The 22,406-nt window shown below is 41.4% G+C and overlaps 1 protein-coding gene across 2 annotated transcripts in view; it reads left to right on the forward strand.

Moving 5' to 3' along the window:
- The first annotated feature begins 4,429 nt into the window (after window positions 1-4,429).
- CNTN4 (contactin 4) overlaps window positions 4,430-22,406 on the forward strand; it is a 987,359-nt gene continuing 969,382 nt past the window's right edge. For both annotated transcript variants that reach the window (XM_027586928.2, XM_027586926.2), the window contains exon 1: window positions 4,430-4,582. The gene's annotated coding sequence lies outside the window, so the exon portion shown is untranslated. The remainder of the gene's footprint in view (window positions 4,583-22,406) is intronic.

Consider the following 22,406-nt stretch of genomic DNA (forward strand, 5'->3'; position numbering starts at 1 on the left):
ACAGATTCCATATCTGCATATGTGAAATTTATTTGCAAATTTGTCTACTTGGTAAGATTTATTTGTAAACCCAAAGTCAATAATTGTGGCACTTTTGCAGTCATTTGTGGACATAGAGCCGTGAAAAATCTGAGGTGCCTACTTTCCCCACTGAAGTCTACAAATCTACAGAGATAAGATACAAGTGGTGTTTTATACCTGAAGATGACGCTCTGCCTTCCTGTTTCCTATTGTAAAGCATTCTCTCGTTTGAAGTCCGTTTGCTGCCACATTTTTTGAATTTTTGTGCTTTTTATTGGTTATCATACTATTTAAAGTGGCCCAAAGTATGTCTTATGTTCCCAAGGGCAAGAAGGCCACATGCTGTGCCTTAGCGTGAAAATACATACTCTGGATAAGCTTTGTTCAGGCATGAGTTTGCTGCTGGCTGTGAGTTCAATGTTAATGAATCAACAATATTTATATATTAAATAAGGTGTCTTTAACCAGAAGCACATATAAAATGAGGTTTGGTATTGATTGGTTTATGAAAATCTTGGCATCAGAGGCTCACAGGAACCTATTTCTCCTAGGATCAGTGGTTTTAGTAGTCACTAATTCAGTGTTCATAGAGAATTTAGAGAACATAACTACTGCAAACAAAAATCAACTAAATACTTTTGCAAAGTAAGGACTTCTTGAACTTTGATTTTTGTATTTTATGTAAAGAATCTAATAAAATGTGGAAAAAGAATGGAGGGGAGCACAGCTGATTGATTCCTAATTCCACTTCATTATGCTTAAATTCAGTGGGAGTCTCACAGCCATCTTTATAAAGGAGTCTTGGCTGGGGTGTCAGGCTTCTAGTTTACTTTGACTCTGTTTGTCAGTCTATGTCACAACCTTCATGGCAATTAACTGTGCTTTTGTGTGCTAATTATCATTATCACACTATGTGGCCATTATTATTCTGATGCCCTTAGTTTGAAGCTCAAGCATCAATCAGTCACCTTAAACAATTGCATAGAAGGAAGCTTTGGAAGGCTGATCTAAAAGTCCTTATCTGAGCTCTGTTTTATTATACTCTGTTACAACACTGAACACAAAGCTCTTCAAGACATAATTCTTTAAAAAATAATGCTTTATCCACTTGATTAGAGTGAATTTTAAGGTAGTTTTAAAAGTGCGGCTAGAAGCGGTGCTTTGTACCTGAAGGTCTATCCAGGCACCTAATACGTTAAACAAAAATTACAAAACTAAGGTACATTTTTATCTCATTGAGGCACCCTTGCCATGGGATGACCTTATTCAAGTCATTTAGACAAAGAGGGTGGTGTTTTTGAGTTTGTTTAAATCCCCACTGGAGGCCAGATTTAAGGAGAAAATGGAATCAAGTTAGATGTGGTCAGAAGAGACAAATTTCTTTTCCTGCAATGCTCTTCCTTTTTCCTTCTCCTTTATTAAAGCTACTCCTACTCCGCCCCTCCCCCATTGCCCCAGATGTGGGGGAAAGGAATAACATGAGCCGATAGATGCCCTATCTGGGGTTTTCAGAACTGTCGCATGCTGAATCTAACCTGATGATGTATTCTGCCCATGTCTCCAAAAAGTCAAAAGCATTTTCAGTGTTGATTCCCCTTAAGAATGATCACACTTTGTTCAGATTGGTTTAATGAGAGTAAGAGGTGACCTTGTGTCCACATAGTTAGTCTTATATTAAAAGACCTGGAAGTAAAACCTCACATATGTGTGTAAGTAATGATTTTAGGGGGCATAATAGGGAGAGGTTTTGCAGCTCTCTGCTTAGATGCTACCTAGGCTACCTGGGCAGGAGAAATTTTCCACTGCATTATAATGATGATTATTTGCAAATTACATGAGCACCAATAATTCATTCATGCACTGATATAAAGCAGGGGGATTCAGTGTAGTGGTATTGAACTTGTTGCTCGCAGCATTAATTGATTCATTTGGAACATTTCCCCCCACAGAATCCCAATGACAGCTTCCCTGAGCAAGAAACTGACACACAGGCAGGGTCCCCGATATGCAGGGACACACGTGTGAGGACGTTGTTGTCGAAATGAACCATTCTTGTCTCCTGGCAGGGCTGGTTCTCCTAAGAACACTCCCCAATCTTGGGAGCTTCAGTGAGAGGCTTTCTTTTTTGGCAGAGGTGGCAGTTCAGCTTCATGTCTTTCCCGTGGGTTTGAAAAAAGGGACTGAATTACTTGTATTTTAAACTAACCACTGTTCTTCTCAGGGAAATGCTGGGGATGTGGCTCTTCTTGGAAAATGTTGGAGAGGGGCTGACCAAGCTTAACATTTGATCTGTGTGGCCCCATTGATGAAAAGAAAAAAATTGCCTCTCATCATAATGTTTAACTGACATCCCCTCAAGACGACCCAAATCTGTCTCTCCTGATACATAATGCCTGTCTTTCCAACTACATGGTAAATTGTGGAGCAGATACTAAGTTTTGGTCATTTTTAGTTTCGTAGCACCTACTAGAATACAATGTCTAGCTTATAATAGAAACAGAAGAAGGGTAAAAGGAAAGAATGAAAACAAAACTATTTAAATTTGAAATTTGAAAACACTGTTAAGGGGCTTTGCCCTAAACCTTAATAAAACTTTGAAAATTGCTTCAATTTGTAGTCCCTTTGGTAGAATGTGATAGTCTACTTTATTCTTTTCTCTTTGAAATTTTATTTCGAGTTTAAAGCATCACTTTTTTGCTGAACATATTAAGAGTATGCATGTATACATAGGAAAATTATCTGGAGAACTTCTGGCTAGCCATTTTGTTTTTTTGTTATATATATTTTTACTGAAAATCATATGTATAATTTTAAGTGACTAGGTGCAGAAAAATAATCTAAAAGTCATTATGTTATAAGTCATGGTTCTGGCAGGACCACAAAAGCCTTCAGAGTGAGTAAAAACATTTCATCTTAACTAGTTATTTACCACGGAAAATTCTTGCATTACCAACATTCCCGTTTTGGGAAAGTGCCTGTATTAGAGAAATACACCAGGTGGGTAGGGGGAGGGAGACTTAAAACCTCTCTCCAAGTTTAAGCCAGCAAGAAATCTGGGGAACAATAGCAAAAACTCCTTTCTTTAGCATTAATCTCAGCAACAAGGAAAGCCATGGAATTTCAAGTGGTGAAAATTTTGACCACACAATACACAACACACTTCTGAATTTGCCCACTGCCTGAATAGGAATAAAAAAACAAAGAACATAAAACTGTGTGAACAAGGCAGCTGCATGTATTTGTAGGAGTTGGTTGCTTACTACAGTAGTTTAAAAATAGTTTTCCAGTTAACATCTTTTCCACATAATGGAGATGTCAGTGTATGTTTACATGATTGTGGAAATGGTCAGAAGCTGTTTATGTAGCTCTGAACTGCTGAACAACGCACAGGAAGACTGGGGTTCAGCAAAGCCCTTGGGGCTTTTTCCCTTGAGAGGAGCCTGGGCTTCACTTGGGGTTGCTGGAAATGCATGCCAATGAATTCGACCCGGCTGACTTTCCTCTGTCAGACTCACTTTGCACAGGGTTTGTGAGGGGCTGGGACATTGTTGCCAATCTCTACGGTTACTCTGAGGTTTGGAGTTGGGGACGAAGACAGCCATTTCTGCAAAAAGACAGTAGATTCACACTGTAGAAAGATCATGGTAACGTCATTTTCCAAAGCACATGCTTTGAATAACAAAGCTTTCAATGTGCGCCTCCCCCTCCACACACCACAGATTGATCCTTGTACAGATTTCATCTCAATCGTTTCCTTTCCCACACACACATTCCAGCTTGAAAGCACACTGTTTGAGAGAGTCCAGGTCGAAAACGCTGCCTGTCTGGCCATTGTCCTTCGCCTAAGGACAAGTAGGTAAAACCTTCCAAAAGCCCCCTCTTCCGGCTTCTCAAGTTCACTGTTGTCCCCCCACCCACACTCTCCTGTAGCCCGCAATTCTCAGCCCCAAAGCAGAAGCATTTGTTTCCCTGCGTAGGGCGCCTTCAAGGTTCCTCGAATTCCCCGTATACAGAGGCCAGAGGTTTGGGTACCGCACAGTTCGAGCCTCCTTGTGCCCCTATACTCGGGTTGCAAAGGAAGGCGGCATCGCTGCTGTATATTCCCCATCGATAAGCGGCACATCCTCTACACCGGCACGGGTTGTCTTCGGGTGCTTCGGGTTCAGGTGAGGCACCCTTCCCCAGTTTTGCGCGCAGGGGCTGGGGACCTTCTCTCCCGGGCAGGGCCGGGCAGGTGCTGCACCCGGGCGGGCACCTCCTCCCGCCGCGCACTGAGCATGCTCAGCCCGGCTGCGCGCCGGCTCCCGCCCGCCCCGCGTTTCTCTTCACGCGTCTCCGCCTCCTCGAGGCTGAGGAGCCGGCTGCCTGAACTCTGCCGCGCCGGGTTTTTTGAGCTGCCGCGAGCGCTGGGAGGGAGGAGAGCGCGGCACCAGACACAGCACGGGGTTCAACACCAGGATTGGTCGCAAGTAGGAAGCTTTCGCCACTACCGCGGGACCCTCGGGCTGTGTCGACGCCGTTTGCTGGGAGGCTGTAGCGGGCGCCGAGCTCAGGTGCTGAGGTAAGTGAGGCGCGAGCTGGCAGGGTCCGCTCCAGTCTGGGCGCGTGCTGCCCCGGGCGCTCCGGCTGTCGGATTTTGGGAAAGAGCATGGTCCTCGGAGGCTGCGGAGTAAAAGGGGGCTACTTGGGGCTCCCACTCCTGCAGGGCTGGAAGGGGTCTGTGGGCCGTACTGCCTTGAGCCTGGCAGCCCGGCGGGGTCGGCGCAGCTGGAACTGAGCGCCCTGAACCCGCGAGGAGGCAGGGCACCGACGACGCCACCTTCACCCCACGGCGACCCTTCTTTTTAGTCAGAAAATAAGTTTGTTGCGCTGCAAGGCAGCCACAGAACAAGTAGCCTGGAGCGCGTAATGCTCCAGGAATCGTTAAAATCACCTCCTCCAACTGGTTCAGGCTATTGCCCCCTCTCCGTGCGCGCTGGCGAGAGTTTCCTTCTGATGTTGATACCCCGGGGCTCCGATTGCCCAGCTGTGGAGCCCACGGAAGAGAAAGGGGAACTTGGGCTGGTGTTTGAAGGGATTTAGGATCTAAGGGCGCAGGAGCCGGTAGCGGTGGTGGAAGGAGCCCTGTTGGAACAGACACTGATTTTGGTGGTGCCCACTGTGTGCCAGGCTCCGTGCTAAACGCTGGGGGTACAGCGGCGAATCCAGATCCCCGCTCTTGTGACACGTACCAGGTATACCCAGGCTCTGCCCAGGGAACTTGTAGGGATGGTGTAATAATCTCCAGTAACTTGGGGGGATTTGCAGTTTCTTTTGCATGGCAAAGACAGTTGCCTTGTCTCCTCCTCGGACCCAGATATCAAGGAGATGTGCGCCAGGCACCCCGCAGACACCAGCTCGCACTCTCCTTCTGGAAAGGAGGGCTCAAAACCTGCCTGCATTTTCTCTTTTTGTGATTCGTGTATATATATTCTATTATTTATGAAAGGTGTGGAAGTGAGGGTAAGAGGACGTGGGCTGCTCAGTCTTTCTGAAACAGTCAGGGAGTCTGATGCATGAGAACATTTTGCAGCACAGCGGATTCCCAGCAAGGAGGCTGCTTCGCGCTAAGCGAAACTAAGGAGGTTGGTTGCTGGCTGGGGTCTCCAGATTTGTAGCAAAAAGGTTTGCGGAGGTAGTATAGGGCGAATCAGTGTGACTGATCACTTTGGGTGGGTGGTCTGCGTGGAGGTGGGGTGGTGGATCTTGGGGTGTGTTGGAGGTTTGTTTGCAAGGAGAAGCTCCTGGGAGGAAAGCTCTTGGAACTTTTTTCTAGTTTTCCTACTGAAATCAACATAGGGGCGGGGACATGTTTGTCTGAATAACTGTCTTTTAATTGCATGGGAAGCATCTGCAGCTTACTGTGATGGGAGCTGGATATTTCAAAGAATAATTCCACATAGTTGATTTGTTTGGACACTTACAGAAATAATTTGGAATGTGCTTTTATTTTTGTATTTTGAGGTGTATGTCCTTTAGGGAGTGGGGTAGATTTCCAGCAGGCATGTCCCCGCAGAAGCATTTACATTCCGGCCGATTAGCAAGTTTGTTCTCTCTGTCTCTACTCAATTGGGTGAAAAAGAACATTGTGTCATGGAGACACAATCACCTCGAGGTGATTTTTGTGGCATTTATGAGAAAATTCATATTTCATCCGTAACTTTATTCTTGCTATTTTCATCTTGATTTCATTCAAGACTTATGTGGATCTCCACAATGGGTGGTGGGAGTGTTAGATTGCTAAGAATCAAAAACAAGTTCCATGGGAATATCATTTTTGCCACGTTATAAAATGCTATTGATTTTTTTTGTTTGTTTAAACCAACTTCAGCTGCTCTGGATTGATAAGAAGAGATCACGATGATAAGCCTCATTATTTTCCAGTGTGGACCCTGTCAGGTTGGAGGAGAACATGGAAAAACTGACCTTTTTTAAATTGGAGGCTAAGACTAATAAGAGAAAAGACCTATTGTTCAAGGGTGCAGGTCAGAGCCATATGGAAATTTCAGCAGAAGCAGATTTTCTTTTGACAGCCTTTATGAAAACAGTTTTTAGTTCCTTTAACTTGGGTCACTTTGTCTTCTTGAGTCAACTCAGCATCTCTTTCCATGGTCATTTCATATCGGTGGGACATTAACAGTAAATAGAGAGAAAGCCTTTCAAATAATGTTAGCTTTTTTAATCATCCGTTTATTTTACCTAGTTCTCTTTCTTCTTCTTATTCAGAAGTAGGTCTTCTAATTATTTTCCCTCTAAGCACTAAATCTTTTGGCTACAAGGTTTCTTCTGAAAGGCACACAGGACATCTGTTACTTCAATTTATTTCTTAAAAAATAAAGGTAACCTGAATAATTAAGCTTCTCAGCAGAAAACTCCCCTTTATAGTTCCAAATTTTCTGCCAAGTTTAACTTGTTGGATTCTTCTTGTTGTAGTCAAAGACATAGATATAAAATACATTAGTTTTAATTTAAAGAATTTCATCTTTTGTGAAAGCATGCTTTTATATGATTTTAATTGAATTAGTCTATTTCATATGTTAAGCAGGGAGATGTCTGTATACACAGATGTGGTAAGTTTTGTTGTTTTCATTTTTCCATAACACAGTATCTTAAGTCTTGTGAGGGAGCCCAGATTTATTACCTAGATTTATCAGTCTTTATTTATTTTTTCTATTATATACTATCAGAAGAAAATTTGGCTATACTCACTAAAATTTATTGTTATACATATATACTACTATGTTGATATTACTACTTGTAAAATATATACAGCAAAAAGCTAAGGGATAAATAAAGCAAAAATTATGAAACAGAAGTTCTAATATTTTTATGGATTCCAGTGATTTGCTTTGCATTGCCCCTCGGGTGTATACCCCACTTTGGAAATCACTGATGGTTTGTGGGGTTTTTACCTTTCTTTTCTTACCTCTGGCTTTGCCATTCACCATCTTTGATATGGTGGCTAATTGGAAAGCTGCTAGTAATCTGTGTCTCCTGTAACAGATGGGTTAAGAGCACTCTTTCCTGGTCATGAACACATATGTGGACGGAATGAGGCAGAAGAGATGAATGTGATATAGGGGTCATCCTGGATCTCCCAAATTAGATATACAGAAGAAAAAAAATGAAGTTTTAACTTAAAGACTGAAGTTCCAGTGGTTAAAAAGTGAGGAAACCAGGAAGAGTGAGGAAAATAAAGACATTTTCCATGTTACAGTATTTTGTGAAGGGTGGAAAGAACAAAAACCTTGCAGAAGATTAACCTGGATATGGCCCTACCGCTTACATTCATGATACTGGACAGGATAGTTCCATAACTTCGCATTCCTCCAAGACCTCTAGTCTTCTTCAGCAGGGTCACCATGCTCATCTGCATGCATCAGGGCATTGGAAGGAAAAAGACTTGGAAATGTTAATTGCTCAGACTTGCAAACCATACATATCACTTTTGCTTTCATTCCATTGGCCAGAACTCAAATGCATGTAGATAGATCTTGCTATAAGGGAGGCTGGGGAATATAGTATAGCAGTGTTTCCAGAAAGTAGGAGAAACAGTTGGGGGAACAGCCAGCATTTCTGACACTCTATTACTCTGTGTGATATTTCTTCCATTTTCAGTAAATGTTAATTACCTTTCCTTCCCCCAACCCCTGGCAGAAAAAAAAACCCGGCAGTTATAAGGAAATACTTTTCTAAGCACTTTGCCCTCCCAGATAGGTATTGTCTATGTTGTATAAATAAGGAAAACTTGGCTTAGAGAAATTAAGCCATTTGTTCAACATAGCCAGTAAGTGGCAGAGCTAGGATTTGAACCATTTCTCTGGCTCTAGAGTTGACTTTCTTAACAGCTTCATTATACTACTTGTTTATTCTCGCCTCAATACTTTTCTTATTATAGCCATTGGACGACATTTTCTTTTTGTCTATATGAAAAAGGTGGAGGAGAATTAAAAAATCCCAAAGAAGAAAAAAAGATTATGTCTAATCTAAAATATAATGGAATATAATTAGATATGATACAGGTTTATCTTGAATAATTACTTGGAGCAGGTATTTAAAGTAAGACTCTCCACTACAATGCTTTTTCATCTTCTGATAAACAAATCATCAGAGTCTAGGCCCTGAATTATAGCCTTTCTCTTAGGCTTTCATTGTGGGAAATCTTGGCTGCCATTTTTATGCTGCAGTATGTAAAGATAAATTCCTGTTCGCTTCTTAGCCTAAGCAAATATTCTTTCTGGCAAATTCACAGCTAAAATATTCTCCTCTGACCTTCCTTTTGATCAAAAGCATTGTTTTTCATCAACATCCCCAGCTCCCAAGAAAGAAAACTCTTCTCTTGTTCTTTCAGCTTTGCAAAACTTTTTTGAGTATTTACTGCATGACTAAAGGGACCTCTACCAATAATCCTAGCATCCTGGAAAAGAAAATGATCCCTTTTGGTCTTATCCTGTTATCTTGTCCCACTTATATTAGAAATTCTGCTTTTTCTCTCCTTTCCTGTGTATTTGTCCTTTGCAAAAATACCTCTTACACTTTTGGTTCCAAATAGCTGCAGTAGAAATGTGGGGTGGTTAATAGTGAGACTACTTTTTGCCAACACGGTTCATTTTCCAGTATTTCAAGTCATTTTTTTCTTCTTGTTCAGTATTTATTTGTGGCATCTTCCCAAAGAATTAATGACACATATGTTCTCACCATGTAGGTGGGCAGATATACTTGTATACTTATCAGTCACCTCTTTCCCAGAAGACCCTGTTTATTTCCTCCTAACTTTCCCTAAACCTTTTGTTTTAAGAAATATCCTTTAATTTTTCCTAAGTTTACCTTGCTTCCAAATTTCCTCACACCCACCCATGCCATTTATGTGTGTGTGTGTGTGTGTGTGTGTGTGTGTGTGTGTGTGTGTGTAAGTTCCTTTTTATGATTTAATGGGGTAGAAAGAAAGGTTTAAAGTTGCTTACTATCATATTTTCAGACGCCCAGTGAGCAGAGTCCCAAAGGACCTAATGAAAAGCTAACTCTAGCTGCTGTAACAGGTAAACTCTAAATTTTCAGTGACTTAAAATGCTTCCTACTTCTTGCTCATGTGGGTTAGTTCAATACCCACAGCATAGTTCCTGACTGAATGGCTTCCCATGGGGTCATTTGAGGAATCAGGTTCCTTACCCTCTCCTGGCTTCATCCTCTCCTGAGTCCCTAGGGTTCTCCTTGTGCAGACAATGTAATGGGGTGTGAGGAGAGAAATCTCCTGACACATTTCACAGGAGGTTTTTATAGGCCCACAATGGGAGTGGTTGTCATGGCTTCTTTTATTTTTAATTGATTTTAAAAAATTTTTTATTGTTATGTTAATCACTATACATTACATCATTAGTTTTTGATGTAGTGTTCCATGATTCATTGTTTGTGCATAACACCCAGTGCTCCACACAGAACGTGCCCTCTTTAATACCCATCACCAGGCTAACCCCTCCCCACTAGAACCCTCGGTTTGTTTTTCTTTTTTCTTTCTTTTTTTTTAATATTTTATTTATTTATTTGAGAGAGGGAATGAGATAGAGAGAGCATGAGATGGGGGAGGGTCAGAGGGAGAAGCAGACTCCCTGCCGAGCAGGGAGCCCGATGCAGGACTCGATCCTTGAACTCCAGGATCATGACCTGAGCCAAAGGCAGTCGCCCAACACACTGAGTGAACCAGGCTCCCCCTGTTTGTTTTTCAGAGTCTATCATCTCTCATGGTTCGTCTCCCCCTCTGACTGACTCCCCTTCATTCTTCCCCTCCTGCTATCTTCTTCTTTTTTTTTTTTCTTAACATATATTGCATTATTAGTTTCAGAAGTACAGATCTGTGATTCAACAGTCTTGTACAATTCACAGCGCTCACCATAGCATATACCCTACCCAATGTCCATCACCCAGCCACCCCATCCCTCCCACCCCCCACTACTCCAGCAACCCTCAGTTTGTTTCCTGAGATTAAGAATTCCTCATATCAGTGAGGTCATATGACACATGTCTTTCTCTGATTGACTTATTTCACTCAGCATAACACCCTCCAGTTCCATCCACATCGTTGCAAATGGCAAGCTCTCATTCCTTTTGATGGCTGCATAATATTCCATTGTGTATATATACCACTTCTTCTTCATCCATTCATCTGTCGATGGACATCTTGACTCTTTCCAGAGTCTATTGTGGACTATTGTGGCTATTGTGGACATTGCTGCTATAAACATTGGGGTGCATGTACCCCTTCGGATCCCTACATTTGTATCTTTGTGGTAAATACCAGGTAGTGCAATTGCTGGATTGTACGGTAGCTCTATTTTCAACTTTTTGAGGAACCTCCATACTGTTTTCCAGAGTGGTTGCACCAGCTTGCATTCTCACCAACAGTGTAGGAGGGTTCCCCTTTCTCCGCATCCCAGCCAACATCTGTCGTTTCCTGACTTGTTAATTTTAGCCATTCTGACTGGTGTGAGGTGCTATCTCATTGAGGTTTTGATTTGGATTTCCCTGATGCCGAGCGATGTTGAGCACTTTCTCATGTGTCTGTTGGCCATTTGGATGTCTTCTTTGGAAAAATGTCTGTTCATGTCTTCTGCCCATTTCTTGATTGGATTATTTGTTCTTTGGGTGTTGAGTTTGATAAGTTCTTTATAGATTTTGGATACTAGCCCTTTATCTGATATGTCATTTGCAAATATTTTCTCCCATTCTGTCGGCTGTCTTTTGGTTTTGTGTACTGTTTCTTTTGCTGTGAAAAAGCTTTTTATCTTGATGAAATCCCAAAAGTTCATTTTTGCCCTGGCTTCCCTTGCCTTTGGCAATGTTTCTAGGAAGAAGTTGCTGGGCTGAGGTCGAAGAGGTTGCTACCTGTGTTCTCTTTAGGATTTTGATGGACTCCTGTCTCACGTTTAGGTCTTTCAACCATTTGCAGTCTATTTTTTGGTGGTGTAAGGAAATGGTCCAGTTTCATTCTTCTGCATGTGGCTGTCCAACTTTCCCAACACCATTTGTTGAAGAGACTGTCTTTTTTCCATTGGACATTCTTTCCTGCTTTGACAAAGATGAGTTGACCATAGAGTTGAGGGTCCATTTCTGGATTTTCTATTCTGTTCTATTGATCTATGTATATGTTTTTGTGCCAGTACCATACTGTCTTGATGATGTCAACTTTGTAGTAGAGCTTGAAGTCTGGAATTGTGATGCCGCCAGCTTTGCTTTTCTTTTTCAATATTCCTCTGGCTATTGGGGGTCTCTTCTGGTTCCATACAAATGTTAGGATTATTTGTTCCATTTCTTTGAAAAAAGTGGATGTTATTTTGATGGGGATTGCATTGAATGTGTAGATTGCTCTAGGTAGCATTGACATCTTCACAATCTTTGTTCTTCCAGTCCATGAGCATGGAACATTTTTCCATTTCTTTGTGTCTTCTTCAATTTCTTTCATGAGTATTTTATAGTTTTCTGAGTACAGATCCTTTGCCTTTTTGGTTAAATTTATTCCTAGGTATCTTATGGTTTTGGGTGCAATTGTAAATGGGATCGACTCCTTGATTTGTCTCTCTTCTGTCTTGTTGTTGGTGTATAGGAATACCACTGATTTCTGTGCATTGATTTTATAGCCTGCTACTTTACTGAATTCCTGTATGAGTTCTAGCAGTTTTGGGGTGGAGTCTTTTGTGTTTTCCACATACAGTCTCATATCATCTGCAAAGAGTGAGAGTTTGACTTCCTCTTTGCTGATTTGGATGCCTTTGATTTCTTTTTGTTGTCCGATTGCTGTGGCTAGGACTTCTAATACTATGTTGAATAGCAGTGGTGAGAGTGGACATCCCTGCCGCGTTCCTGACCTTAGGGGAAAAGCTCTCAGCTTTTCCCCGTTGAGAATGATATTCGCTGTAGGTTTTTCATAGATGGCTTTTATGATATTGAGGTATGTACCCTCTATCCCTATACTCTGAAGAGTTTTGATCAAGAAAGGATGCTGTACTTTGTCAAATGCCTTTTCTGCATCTATTGAGAGGACATTATGATTCTTGTTCTTTCCTTTGTTAATGTATTGTATCACGTTGATTGATTTGCGGATGTTGAACCAACCTTGCAGCCCTGGGATAAATCCCACTTGGTTATGGTGAATAATCCTTTTAATGTACTGTTGGATCCTATTGGCTAGTATTTTGGTGAGAATTTTTGCATCCATGTTCATCAAGGATATTGGGCTGTAATTCTCCTTTTTGATGGGATCTTTGTCTGGTTTTGGGATCAAGGTAATGGTGGCCTCATAAAAAGAGTTTGGAAGTTTTCCTTCCATTTCTATTTTTTGGAACAGTTTCAGGAGAATAGGTATTAATTATTCTTGAAATGTTTGGTGGAATTTCCCTGGGAAGCCATCTGGCCCTGGGCTTTTGTTTGTTGGGAGATTTTTGATGACTGCTTCAATTTCCTTAGTGGTTGTAGGTCTGTTCAGGTTTTCTATTTCTTCCTGGTTCAATTTTGGTAGTTGATACATCTCTAGGAATGCATCCATTTCTTCCAGGTTATCTAAATTGCTGGCATAGAGTTGCCCCTAATATGTTCTCTTAATTGTTTGTATTTCTTTGGTGTTGTTTGTGATCTCTCCTCTTTCATTCATGATTTTGTTGATTTGGGTCATTTCTCTTTTCTTTTTGATAAGTCTGGCCAGGGGTTTATCAATTTTGTTAATTCTTTCAAAAACCAGCTCCTAGTTTCGTTGATCTGTTCTACTGTTCTTTTTTTTTTTTAAATATTTTATTTATGTATTTGAGAGGGAGAGAATGAGAGACAGAGAGCACAAGAGGGAAGAGGGTCAGAGAGAGATGCAGACTCCCTGCTGAGCAGGGAGCCCGATGTGGGACTCGATCCCGGGACTCCAGGATCATGACCTGAGCCGAAGGCAGTCGCTTAACCAACTGAGCCACCCAGGCGCCCCGATCAGTTCTACTGTTCTTTTTGTTTCTATTTCATTGATTTCTGCTCTGATCTTTATGATTTCTCTTCTCCTGCTGGGTTTAGGCTTTATTTGCTGTTTTTTCTCTAGCTCCCTTAGGTGTAGGGTTATGTTGTGTATTTGAGACCCTTCTTGTTTCTTGAGAAAGGCTTGTATTGCTATATACTCTCCTCCCAGGACTGCCTTTGCTGTATCCCAAAGATTTTGAACAGTTGTGTTTTCATTTTCTCTGGTTTCCATGAATTTCTTTAATTCTTCTTTAATTTCCTGGTTGACCCATACATTCTTTAGTAGGATGCTCTTTAGCCTCCATGTATTTGAGTTCTTTCCGACTTTCCTCTTGTGATTGAGTTCTAGTTTCAAAGAATTGTGGTCTGAAAATATGCAGGGAATAATCCCAATCTTTTGGTACCGGTTGAGACCTGATTTGTGACCAAGGATGTGATCCATTCTGGAGAATGTTCCATGGGCACTAGAGAAGAACGTGTATTCCGTTGCCTTGGGATGGAATGTTCTGAATATGTCTGTGAAGTCCATTTGGTCCAGTGTTTCATTTAAAGTCTTTATTTCCTTGTTGATCTTTTGCTTAGATGATATGTCCATTTTAGTCAGGGGGGTGATAAAGTCCCCCACTTTTATTGTATTGTGTCAATGTGTCTCTTTGCTTTTGTTATTAATTGCCTTATATAATTGGCTGCTCCCATGTTAGGGGCATGGATATTTACAATTGTTAGATCTTGTTGGATAGACCCTTTATTTAGGATATAGTGTCCTTCTTCATCTCTTATTACACTCTTTGTTTTAAAATCTAATTTGTCTGATATCAGGATTGCCACCCCAGCTTTCTTTTGGTGTCCATTGGCATGGTAAATGGTTTCCACCCCCTCACTTTCAATCTGGGGGTGTCTTTGGGTCTAAAATGTGTCTCTTGCAGATAGCATATCGATGGGTCCTGTTTTTTAATCCAATCTGATAGCCTGTGTCTTTTGATTGGGGCATTTAGCCTATTTACATTCAGGGTAACTATTGAAAGGTATGAATTTAGTGCCATTGTATTGACTGCGAGGTGACTGTTACTGTATATTGCCTGTGTTCCTTTCTGATCTATGCTGCTTTTAGGCTCTCTCTTTGCTTAGAGGACCCCTTTCAATATTTCTTGGAGGGCTGGTTTTGTGTTTGCAAATTCCTTTAGTGTTGTTTGTCCTGGAAGCTTTTTATCTCTCCTTCTATTTTCAGTGATATCCTAGCTGGATATAGTATTCTTGGCTGCATATTTTTCTCGTTTAGTGCTCTGAAGATACCATGCCAGTCCTTTCTGGCCTGCCAGGTCTCTGTGGATAGGTCTATTGCCGATCTAATGTTTCTACCATTGTAGGTTACATATCTCTTCTCCCGAGCTGCTTTCAGGATTTTCTCTGTCTCTGAGACTCGTAAGTTTTACTATTAGGTGTCGGGGTTTTGACCTATTTTTCTTGATTTTGAGAGGGGTTCTCTGTGCCTCCTGGATTTTGATGCCTGTTTCCTTCCCCACATTAGGGAAGTTCTCTGCTATAATTTGCTCCAATATACCTTCTGCCCCTCTCTCTCTTTCTTCTTCTTCTGGGATCCCAATTATTGTAATGTTGTTTTGTCTTATGGTATCGCTTATCTCTCGAATTCTGCCCTCGTGATCCAGTAGTTGTTTATCTTTCTTTTTCTCAGCCTCTTTATTTTCCATCATTTGGTCTTCTATATCGCTGATTCTCTCTTCTGCCTCATTTATCATAGCAATTAGTGCCCCCATTTTTGATTGCACCTCATTAATAGCCTTTTTGATTTTGACTTGGTTAGATTTTAGTTCTTTTATTTCTCCAGAAAGGGTTTCTCTAATAACTTCCACGCTTTTTTCAAGCCCAGCTAGTATCTTTAAAGTCATGATTCTGAACTCTAGGTCCAACATTGTACTAATGTCCGTATTTAGTAGGTCCCTGGCAGATGGTACTACCTCTTGTTCTTTTTGCTGAGGTGATTTTTTTCATCTTGTCGGTTTGTCCAGAGGAGAATAGATGGATGAGAGAACCAAATGCTAAAGGGTTAACAACGTCCCCAGCAAATATACTCTATAGAAATCAGAAAAGACCTGAAACCAGGGGAAAAGAAAGGGAAAGAAAGGAAGAAGAGAGAGAAAAAAATGAACAAGGAAAAGATAAAAACAAGCAAAAATAGATCAAAACAAAAAAAACAGAATATGATCAAATATGATCAGGCTAGTGCATAGATCAGTGCCACACACTAGATTTTGGGCGTATTTTCGTCTGTTAGAAGAAAGTGCCCCCTAAAATTTTAAAGGAGGAAAGACTTATATATGTACAAAATAAGGGTTGGTACAATGAATGGATGGAAGATGACTGTTAAGAAGTAAATTATAAAAGATTTTATAAACGGAATTGATAAATAATAAGTTGTTTGAAAAAAGAAAGAAGATTTGAAAAAAAAAGAAAAGACTAAAAAAGGGGAGAGAATGTGAACAGGCAGGAGACTAGAACAAATCCATATACTAGTGATTTAGGGTGTATTTTGATCTGTTAAAGAAACTGTATCTCAAAATTTTAAAGAGAGCAACTTATATATATATGCCAAAAATAAGGGTAACTACTATGAAGGGATAAATTATGACTCTAAATATGAAAAATAAAAAATGTTTTTTTTAAAAAAGGGATTGATATGATGTTGGTTGAAAAAGGGCAAAAGGAAAATTAAAAAAAACAGTGAAGAAAATTAACTTTGAAAAACTAATGAATCACGGTAAAAAAAAAACATGAATTCTATGTGCAGTATTCCCTTAGCGCTGGAGTTCTCCTGTTCTCCTTGATCGGTAAACTTGGTCTTGGCTTGCTGGCTGTTTGTACTGATCTTCTGTGGGAGGGGACTGTTGCCGTGCTTCCCAAATGTCTTTGCCGGAGGCGGAATTGCCCCACCCTTGTCAGTCTGGGCTAAGCAAGCTGCTCGGGTTTGCTCTCTGGAGCTTTTGTTCCCTGCATGCTCTCCATACAGCTTTGGAGGACCAGAGTGAAAATGGTGGCCTCCTACTTTCCGCCCGGAGGAGCTGAGAACTCGGGTCCCCGCTCCTCAGTGCGCCCCCAGAGAAAAGCAGTCAATCACTCCTGTCTCCCCAGTCTCTGGCTGCACTCTGTGCTCACCCGGCTTGTGACCAAGCGTTTCTGTCTCTAGCACCCGCGCCCATGTGAAGTCTCCAAACCCAGCAGATCCCTGTGGTGCGCTCCCGCACCGCTCCTCCCTGGGAAGGAAGGGGAGTCTCCCTGGCTCTGCTGCTTGTTGGGTCCCTGCTGGAGGAGCAGTGGCCTGACTGGGCCGTGGATCAGAGTTTATGGCAACCCCGAGCTGAGAGCCTGCGCCTCTGCTCGGTCTCTGCAGCTGGCTTTCCCGCTCCAATACCGGGGAGCTCTGCTGCACTCATACACCCCCGGTCTTTCTGTGACCCCAAGGGTCCTGAGACCACACTGTCCCGCGAGGGTTCCACCCCCCGCTTAGCCACTGGAGCGACATCCCTCAGCGGAGCCGACTTCTAAAAGTTCTGATTTTGTGCTCCGTGGCTCTGTCACTTGCCAGAATTGGCAGAGGCCCCCTCCCCCGCCATCTATCCTCCCGAATATCGCCTCGGATTCACTTCTCCACACGTTCTACCTTCCAGTAAGTGGTCGCTTCTCTGTTCAGAGAGTTGTTGCTATTCTCTTCTTGGATCTCCTGTTGAGTTCATAGGTGTTCAGAATCGTTTGATCCCTATTCAGCTGAGTGTCTGAGACCAGACGAAATCCAGGTCTCATACTTCTCCACCATCTTGCTCCGCCCCCCTCTGGTTGTCATGGCTTCTGCCCCCATTTCCCTGGGCAGAACTCTCTTCCTTGGCCATTCCTCTTTGTAAGGGAAGGGAAGAAATGGAGTCACACTGAGTTCCCAGAAAACAGGTATATTGAATAACTAGTAGATTTTTCAATAAATGGTCAGTTGCAGATTTCTAATAAAGGAATGTGAGATTGCCAGCCAATTCTCTATTTTCCTCTTTAGGTATAGAGAAAGGAGTGTGTCTGTGTCTGTGTGTGGTGTATGTGTAAGTGTGTAGGTTATTTGCCTGGTAAATGTCTAGTCCCTTTCTTCTTTTTAATGTTGGTCCTTTTTACTCTCCCATTCTACTATTTGTTTGTTTTAGGACTTTATTTATTTATTTATTTTGTGCGTTGGGGGGGTAGGAGCAGAGGGGGAGGGAGAGAGAGAGAATCTCCAGCAGACTCTGCCCTGAGTGGAGATCCTGAAGTGGGGCTTGATCTCACAACCCTGAGATCATGATCTGAGCCTAAACCGGGAGTTGGATGCTTAACCAAGTGAGCCACCCAAGTGTTCCTTAAGACCTTATTTTTTTTTATTTTATTATGTTATGCTAATCACCATACATTACATCATTAGTTTTTGATGTAGTGTTCCATGATTCATTTTTTTAAAAGATTTTTTATTTATTTATTTGACATAGAGAGACAGCAAGAGAGGGAACACAAGCAGAGAGGGAAAGGGAGAAGCAAGCTTCCTGCTGAGCAGACAGCCCAATGTGGGGCTCGATCCCAGGACCCTGAGGTCACGACCTGAGCCGAAGGCAGATGCTTAACGACTGAGCCACCCAGGTGCCCCCATGATTCATTGTTTGCATATAACACCCAGTGCTCCATTCAACATGTGCCCTCTTTAATACTCATCACCAGGCTAACTCATCTCCCCATATCACAATTCCAGACTTCAAGCTCTATTACAAAGCTGTAATCATCAAGACAGTATGGTACTGGCACAAAAACAGACACATAGATCAATGGAACAGAATAGGGAGCCCAGAAATGGACCCTCAACTCTGTGGTCAAGACCTTATTTTTTTAAATTCAAATTCAATACATTTAATACATCATTAGTTATTTTATTTTTTAAGAGCAGTTTCTGATTTACAACAAGATTTAGAGGGCAGTACAGAGATTCCCCATATACTCCTGCTCCCAGACATTATCAACATTACTTACCAGAGTGGTACATATTTTACCCAGGATGAACCTACATCAACACATCATAATAACCCTAAGTTCATAGTTTACCTTAAGATTCACCGTTGGTGTTATACTTCTATGGGTTTGGACAAATACATGTATGATGACATATATCCATCATTATAATATCATACAGAGTATTTTCACTGCCCTAACAGTTCTCTGTATTCTGCCTATTCATATCGCCCTCTCTCTCATTTCTTTTTAGTGCTCAAGAGTATTCCATCATCTGGTACTATCCCATTCTTAGTGCTTATGGTCTGGGTGAAACTCTATTTCCTGTTTAAGGATTGAAACATGCTCTGCTACTTAAGAAAGAGTATTGGCTCTCCATATCCACAGTAATTGTTTCTAGAAAGGGCGTAGGGCACAGTGAGAAGGACTGTAGAGAAGTGAGATCTTTTGCTGCTTGTAATAAGTCAAGACTCCCAGTCAGGAATCACTTGGCATCCCCCTACCAAGGCATATATAGTCATCACTAAATCACAAAGTGAAAGCCCTCATTTCTTCAGAGCCTATCTCTGTAGAGCTGTGGAGGGGGGTGGAAGTTAAAACCACATCCTCATGCTTAATTTCCTTTTGTAAGATTTACTTTGATCCGTCCTAAATGATGTTTTCCTTTCCATTTACACTTTGCTGTTGTTTTCCCCTTTACGGGTCTGCAGTCTAGGTGCCCACCCTGGAACCTGCCAAGTGATTTTTTTTGCATGCCTTTGTTTTCATTGCCTTTGTGTCTGGTCTACTCTTGTCATCTTTCTTCACAATGTTTATTACAGTTTGCATAATGCTCAACTCAATTGCCATTCTGTTAACCCTCTTTCAATATTATTCAGACATAATGATAACCTTTTCTGTACGGACTCCTATTGTATTTTTTTTTTTCCATGCCACTGATATAACACCTATCATGAAGGTGATCAACCCTCTCAGTTTTCCCAAGACTGAGGGTTTCCTAAGATCTTGGACATTCAGTGTTAAAACCGGTAAGGTCCTGGGCAAATTGAGACATTTATTTCCCTACCTAGTACATTGTAATGTTATTTTGCATGTCACTCAGTACCATGAGAGTTCCTTGAGACAATGGATAAGGGCTTGAAATTTGGAGTCAGACAGATTTCTCACCAGTCCTAAATCCATTTTACACTATCTGTGTAATTATGTCATTTACCTACCTTTTCTAGGTTTCAGTTTCATGAGCTGCATAATGGGATGATATGCATTTTGTAGGGTTGTTCAGATAATTAAAAGATGTAATAAGCTAAATCACTTAGTTTGATGGACAGTCTTAAAAAATGAATAGTACCTAAAGGCACGAGAGTTTTTTTTTTAAATTTTTGTTGTTATGTTAATCACCATACATTACGTCATTAGTTTTTGATGTACTGTTCCATGATTCATTGTTTGCGTATAATACCCAGTGCTCCATGCAGAACATGCCCTCTTTAATACCCATCACTGGGCTAACCCATCCTCCCACCCCCCTCCCCTCTAGAACCCTCAGTTTGTTTTTTGGAGTCCATCATCTCTCATGGTTCGTCTCCCCCTCCGATTTCCCCCTCTTCATTCATACCCTCCTGCTATCTTCTTCTTCTTCTTTTTTTAAATATATATTGTATTATTTGTTGCAGAGGTATAGATCTGTGATTCAACAGTTTTGCACAATTCACAGTGCTCACCCTAGCACATACCCTCCCCAATGTCTATCACCCAGCCACCCCATCCCTCCCACCCCCCACCACTCCAGCAGTCCTCAGTTTGTTTCCTGAGATTAAGAATTCCTCATATCAGTGAGGTCATATGATACATGTCTTTCTCTGATTGACTTATTTCACTCAGCATAACACCCTCCAGTTCCATCCACGTCGTTGCAAATGGCAAGATCTCATTCCTTTTGATGGCTGCATAATATTCCATTGTGTATATATACCACTTCTTCTTTATCCATTCATCTGTCGATGGACATCTTGGCTCTTTCCACAGTTTGGCTATTGTGGACATTGCCGCTATAAACATTGGGGTGCACGTACCCCTTCGGATCCCTACATTTGTATCTTTGGGGTAAATACCCAGTAGGGCAATTGCTGGGTCGTATGGTAGCTCTATTTTCAACTTTTTGAGGAACCTCCATACTGTTTTCCAGCGTGGCTGCACCAGCTTGCATTCCCACCAACAGTGTAGGAGGGTTCCCCTTTCTCTGCATCCCTGCCAACATCTGTCGTTTCCTGACTTGTTAATTTTAGCCATTCTGACTGGTGTGAGGTGCTATCTCATTGAGGTTTTGATTTGGATTTCCCTGATGCCGAGCGATGTTGAGCACTTTTTCATGTGTCTGTTGGCCATTTGGATGTCTTCTTTGGAAAAATGTCTGTTCATGTCTTCTGCCCATTTCTTGATTGGATCATTTGTTCTTTGGGTGTTGAGTTTGATAAGTTCTTTGTAGATTTTGGATACTAGCCCTTTATCTGATATGTCATTTGCAAATATCTTCTCCCATTCTGTCGGTTGTCTTTTGGTTTTGTGGACTGTTTCTTTTGCTGTGCAAAAGCTTTTTATCTTGATGAAGTCCCAATAGTTCATTTTTGCCCTTGTTTCCCTTGCCTTTGGCGATGGTTCTAGGAAGAAGTTGCTGTGGCTGAGGTCGAAGATGTTGCTACCTGTGTTTTCCTTTAGGATTTGGATGGACTCCTGTCTCACGTTTAGGTCTTTCAACCATTTTGAGTCTAATTTTGTGTGTGGTGTAAGGAAATGGTCCAGTTTTATTCTTCTGCATGTGGCTGTCCAATTTTCCCAACACCATTTGTTGAAGAGACTGTCTTTTTTCCATCGGACATTTTTCCCTGCTTTGTCAAAGATGAGTTGACCATAGAGTTGAGCGTCCATTTCTGGGCTCTCTATTCTGTTCCATTGATCTATGTGTCTGTTTTTGAAGGCACAAGAGTTTTATGAAGATTATGTGGACTACTGCTTGCAAAGTATTTATTTTAGTTTCTAAATCCTTGTAAGCTCCAATAAACAGATTTTAATTGATCGATGATACTCATATTTGGATATCTCTTGTCTAAAACATGATAGACATCAAAGATACAATTAAGCTCATAAAATACATGTCCATTGAGCATTAATGATATTACCAGGAGTTTGTGGAACAAACAAGTCAGTGAGAGTAATTAGGAAATATTTCAGAAAGATTTTTTTTTTTGGTGCTTAAAACTTAAAAAAGCAGGAATTAGCTGTGAGAGGAGTTCCTTTTTAGACAAGGTTTTATTTTTCCTGGCTTATATAAAGCCAGGGTCAGCAATTTGCATGGTTTGGAAAGAGAAAATATTTTCCATATTTGGACAGGGTCAATTTCAGCTCATAACACTTAAAATATGTACTTATCACTATTAAATCAAAATGCTGCAATTCTGGGAAGGGAGTTTGGTTCATGAGAAAATGAGGGTTAGGATAGCAGAAGCACTGCTGATTCCATAATGATCTTGAGGTTTTAAAAAAATGCATACAGAAGTCTCTTTTGTTTATACCATAGTAAAATATCCTCTCCACCTTTCAGTTGAACTTTTGTGTGTAAAAATTTGTACCTTTTGGGCGCCTGGGTGGCTCAGTTGGTTAAGTGACTGCCTTCAGCTCAGGTCATGTTCCTGGAGTCCTGGGATCGAGTCCTGCATCAGGCTCCCTACTTGGCAGGGCGTCTACTTCGTCCTCTGACCCTCCCCCCTCTCATGTGCTCTCTCTCTCTCTCATTCTCTGTCTCTCAAATAAATGAATAAAATCTTTAAAAAAAATAA

This window comes from Zalophus californianus, chromosome 1, assembly GCF_009762305.2.
Source record: "Zalophus californianus isolate mZalCal1 chromosome 1, mZalCal1.pri.v2, whole genome shotgun sequence".
In the NCBI taxonomy this organism is placed as follows: domain Eukaryota; kingdom Metazoa; phylum Chordata; class Mammalia; order Carnivora; family Otariidae; genus Zalophus; species Zalophus californianus.